The 5,217-nt window shown below is 42.8% G+C and overlaps 1 protein-coding gene across 3 annotated transcripts in view; it reads left to right on the top strand.

Annotated features, from left to right (window-relative positions):
* Nucleotides 1-3,375: 3,375 nt before the first annotated feature.
* LOC110332466 (T-cell immunoglobulin and mucin domain-containing protein 2-like) overlaps nt 3,376-5,217 on the top strand; it is a 34,253-nt gene continuing 32,411 nt past the window's right edge. For 2 of the 3 annotated variants that reach the window (XM_029546241.1, XM_029546239.1), the window contains exon 1: nt 3,378-3,898. The gene's annotated coding sequence lies outside the window, so the exon portion shown is untranslated. Of the gene's footprint in view, nt 3,899-5,217 lie in introns of all 3 variants that reach the window. The other variant, XM_029546240.1, reaches the window with a different exon arrangement.

The raw sequence follows: 5,217 nt of genomic DNA, 5'->3' as shown, positions 1-5,217 counted from the left end.
TCTTTACCTCTGAGTGCTGGGACTAAAGGTATGCACCACCACTGCCCAGCTCATCCATTCTTTCAATCCTTCTTTCCTTGTCTGTATAATACAGGAGACATTGCATCCTTTACAAATTTATATGTAGAGAAGATGCAGTGTTGAGTACACAGACATTGTGTCATGAATATGAGTTCCTTTTCTATATTCCTAGCAGCTAGGTCTGAGGGAAGGTGGAGCAGATGGCCTACTGGGGGAGGATAAAAGTACTTGCTAGTTTTTAAAGACACTTTTTCAAGGTGGGTAAAAGTGTCCCCCAAAGAGGCTGAAACTGCTCAGATAGCAAGCTAAAAAGTTTCCTCTGGATTCAGCTTCCCGCTTGCAATGGGGTCCAACGATGCCCTGGCTTTCAGAGCCCAAACCCATCACTTAGGAGCTAAAGTTTTAAACATATATTAAAGACTTTATTGTGCATATAGACCTCAGAGTTCTGGCCAGGTAGAAAGAATAAACACGACATTAAAAAAAGAAAAAAAATCAAAAACAAAAAAAGCTAGAGCATCCTTCCTTCCTTCACTTTGCTTCAGCTGTACGGATGGATTTACTCCCTGTGGGATTCTGTTTGAGAGGGGTATCCCACCCCCTGCTTCCCAGGCTCCAAGATCAACAGTTCGCAGCATTCTCTTACCATCTCTTTCTCAAGTCGCTCCAGGTACTTCAGAAAGCCCATCATTAGACTGAGAGGTCCAGCTGACCTCCAGGTTCATTACCAGTTTCCCCTTGTTCCAGTCCAGTGATACTGTCTGGGTTAAGCAGATAGCCAAAGGGCCACTGAAGCCAACTTGGATAGAACTCGACACAGTGATTTTCTCTACTCCTATGGCTGTGGTGGTAGTTGGCATTACACCACGGATCTACTACATCCTGGTCAATAAAGTGGAAGCCACAGACGCTGCTGCCAAATGGACCATCTCTAGATTATGGACTCATTGAAATTAAGGTTTCATTAAGCCCTGGGCTCTTCCACTCCCTGACCTTCTGCCTTCTCCTGAGTCTTGTGTGTTGCTTTATGGATATGAGTACAGGGTTATGGTCCAACCCCCATCACACTCAGCCCTGGATTAAAAGCTGAAGACAGGGGGCTGGTGAGATGGCTCAGTGGGTAAGAGCACCCGACTGCTCTTCCAAAGGTCTGGAGTTCAAATCCCAGCAACCACATGGTGGCTCATAACCATCCGTAACAAGATCTGACGCCCTCTTCTGGAGTGTCTGAAGACAGCTACAGTGTACTTACATATAATAAATAAATAAATCTTTAAAGGAAAAAAAAACTGAAGACAGGCACAGAGAAGGCATTAGCTAGTGCGACTTCAAACTAGCAAACCCATATTCCATCTTTCCTTTTACTTGCTGATACCTGTTTTAAATTTCTAGTTGCATAAGGAAAAAAAAGATATGGAAATGTATCTTTTAAGATAAAAATTTTAAATTTACAATTCTACATATGCCTTACTTGATTACTAGAAACAAGGGAGTTTCTGTTACAAACTCTGAGATTGTGAAATAAGGCTTCCTAAAACAAATTTCTCCAAAAAAAATATTCTAGAAACAGAAAAAAAGCTGAGGATTCAGAATCTATGCCACGGAAGGCACCCTGGAGATAGAATTAATCATTCCCAGCCAAAAATCAGCCAGGGTTACCGGTCGTCAGACAACTGACCCCTGTACTACATAGGGGTGGAAACAGTTCAGACTGTCAGCCCATTAACTGACAAAGCTCACTGTGACTGGGGGTACCCCAAGTCAACATTAGATGACTTACAAGAGGCTAAAACTTGCCTAATATCCAAAAGTTTTAACCTGGGCACTTCCCCTTATTCTAATATCTGCTATTCTGCCTTATAGATTAATTTATCTGGATAACAACATGAGCTGTAGGACCAACTACATCTCATTATAACAGGATGAGTAGTGTACAGTTTGACTCATTTACTAAGACCGGTATAACTGGGCACCAGACCCTAGTAAGCCCTGAGACTTGACTCCACAATGGAAGTGCCATTCAGTCTGTAAAATTCAGCAGCACATGGAAAACCCCTCCTGCCAAAACTAAAAATAAAAGCCTGATCTATCAATGTCGATACAGTTCTGGAAAATTCTCAAAACGTACTGACCTTGATTTTTAGTTTCTGTAGTCCTGCTCTTGGCTAACTGGTCTTGCTAACTGAACTATGTCAACACAGAACACGGTTTTTGTGCAGCTGGCTAAGAAAGACTTCCTATTGGCTTAAACCCGTATCCAAGCTGTCTTCACCATCTTGCACAACTCTCTGTAAAAGTAAATTTTATTCACCAGATGTAATTGTTGTCTCAGAGGCTAACTGCTGAATAAACCGATTCCTTCTAGCTCTTTTTTCTCTGGCTGGCTGGTTCTGGCCCAAACTCCTCTCCAAGCTGTTTCAAAGTAGCTCTCTCAGCTTTTGACTGAATTGCTCCGCTTGGCCTCAAACTAACTCTGGCAATCTGTTCTTTTTTTTTTTTAATAAAAATATTTATTTATTATATGTAAGTACACTGTAGATGTCTTCAGACTCCAGAAGAGAGCATCAGATTTCATTACAGATGGTTGTGAGCCACCATGTGGTTGCTGGGATTTGAACTCAGGACCTCTGGAAGAGCAGTCGGCACTCTTAACCTCTGAGACATCTCACCAGCCCGGCAATCTGTTCTAATCTGGCTCCTTCTCCTTTTCTGGCTCATTCTGTCTTCACCTGTAGCCTGTCTCTAAAAATTATCCTGGTAAAACTCATTCATTCTCTCTCTCTCTCTCTCTCTCTCTCTCTCTCTCTCTCTCTCTCTCTCTCTCCTCCCTCCCTCCCTTCCTTCTCTTCGAAGTAACCTCTCTTTCCTGTGCTGTTCTCTTAAGTAGCCTCTCTTTCCTGTGTTCTCCTGAGAGTTGGGTATATCCTATCGTTGACTCATTCTCATTCATCACTTTGCCTCTCTATTAGACATCACTTTCAAATATGACTGTTTCCTTCTACAGACAACTTTACCTTCATTGTTTGAGACTAAAGGTGTGTCCTAAGGGTTTGTCTGTAGTCCAGCCAGAGGGATTAAAGGTGTGTCATTCCAGCCTGATCACACAGACAAATGATCCCTTGCCACAGCAGCTACGTTGCTGGATTAAAATTCCTCTGCAACTACCCAACTCTGGAAGCCTGTATAGTTAGGAATCCTGAAAAATGTATGAGGACATGGAGAAGCTCATCTTAGAAAGCTGGCAGCCTCTCCCTACAGTTCCGCAAGCAGGAACTTTAGTCTAGCTTTATTTGCTTAAACTGTTAGTTGACTGGCAGACTAGCGTTTATAATTAGTCAGCTTTCACTTCTGCCTTTGCACCAGAACCCTCAATGGGTTCTATCTATATTCTATTCCTCTTTCTCACTTTCAGTTTATTCATATACAACTAAGAAAGCTTGTTCATGGTTCAAAGTCCCTTTCTACAGAAAACTTCTCAAAGTCAGCCCGATCTCCAGACCTGGAGTTTGAACTCAAGTGAAGGCCTTTGCTGAAGCTTTAGAGATTGCCCAGCAGAGTGTTTGTCGTGGGGACAAGGTCTCACTATGTAGACTGAGTTGGCCTTGAACTCAGAAGATCCACCTCTCTCTGCTTTCCTGAGTGCTAGCTTTTTAAGTTTTTTTTTTTTTTTTAATAATCGCTTTAAGTTGAACATATACGACCAGACAAAAGGATTGTGGAACTGGAGAGTCTCAGTTTTCAAACAAAATATTGAAGGTGTGGCCAGGAGATAAGAACGGAATTCTGGGACAGATTCCTCGTTATCTATCAGCAGCTCCATCAGCAGCAGAGGATTAGAAGGAGACACTAACAAGAAGCTGTGACTCTCTCCTAACTGGTAAGTTCCGTCTTCTGCAGGTTCGTGCTGGAGAGAAGCAATGAGGGAAGTGCTCCCTGGAGGTTCTGTGCCCTGTGGCTTTGCACTTGGGATGAAGTGGGATTCTATGGGGGCACTGGGACAACGATGAGTCTCTAGACGTGAGGACAACTTAATATCCCACAGAGCTATTCGGATTCTTGGAAGGTAGATCCTCATTTAAATGGAATAATGGACTTTATAGATGAGCTAGTACAGCCTTCTTAAGTGGAGTTAACGTGAGATATAAGGAGGACACTGTAGAAGAGAATAGCCTGGTACTTTAGACTAAGCCCTATGTAGTTAGGCCTGGATCTGTAGACCTAGATCTATAGCTTCAAATTGACTGCTGGGATTTGAGATATTGTGTTAGGTTTGTGAACTTGGCAAGGTCAGAAATAGAAAAGATTTGCTTTAGTTGGAGTGTTGAGAAGGGGAGCACGTGGCCAGGCTAGGGGGTTGGGCAACGGTTAGAAGTTTGTGTTCATTTGGATTAAAATGAAAAAATTTGTTTTTATCTAATGTGAGTAGGTATTTGTCCACATGTATGTCAGTGTGGGGTTGCCAGTTCCTCCCCAGAACTGGAATTGCAAACAGTTGTGAGCTGCCATGTAGGCGCTGGGAGTTGAACCTGGGTCCTCTGGAAGAACAGCCAGTGCTCTTAACCATTGCTCTATCTGTTCAGCTCTTGGATTCCACTTTCTTTAAGTGTTGGGAAATATATTTAGAGAAAATCTTGAGAAGATCTTTAAAATGTATGCATTTTGTTGAGAATTGGTGTAGTCCTCTAGAATGAATATTCTTTTATTTGGGGAGCTTCATCCTCTTTGTCTGTCTGTCTGACCTGGTATTTTCTCTCACTTCCAGGTGCAATAGGGTGATTGTGCTTTCACACCCCAAAGCCTCAGCACACCCCCCCCACACACACACACCCCTAAACTGTGAAGATTTTAAAATAAGCTAAGAGTCAGGCAGTGCAGGAAATACATCATAATGAATGCTCATTCGGTTTTTACAACACAGTAGTAACATCTCACCAGCTGAGAACTCACTGAAGCCTTCCACTGAGTTCTGGGATTACACGCATAAACTGCTGTGGCTGGTTCTTACTGCCACTGTATGTGAGACAGGGCCTCTTTTGTGTCAGGATTTCCTCAGAATAGAAGCTTTGCTGAGGATGGGCTCCAACTCCCGACCCTCCCTTCCCTAGCAGCCATACGCCTCCATACCCTATTTATCTGATGAGGAAGATTGAACTCAGGGCTTCCTGCTTGCTAGACAAGCTGCTTTTTTTTTTTTTT

Source organism: Mus pahari, chromosome 14 (assembly GCF_900095145.1).
Source record: "Mus pahari chromosome 14, PAHARI_EIJ_v1.1, whole genome shotgun sequence".
NCBI classification, from domain to species: domain Eukaryota; kingdom Metazoa; phylum Chordata; class Mammalia; order Rodentia; family Muridae; genus Mus; species Mus pahari.
The sequence above is the reverse complement of the archived record's forward strand: the minus strand, read 5'-3'. Positions and strand labels throughout refer to the sequence as shown.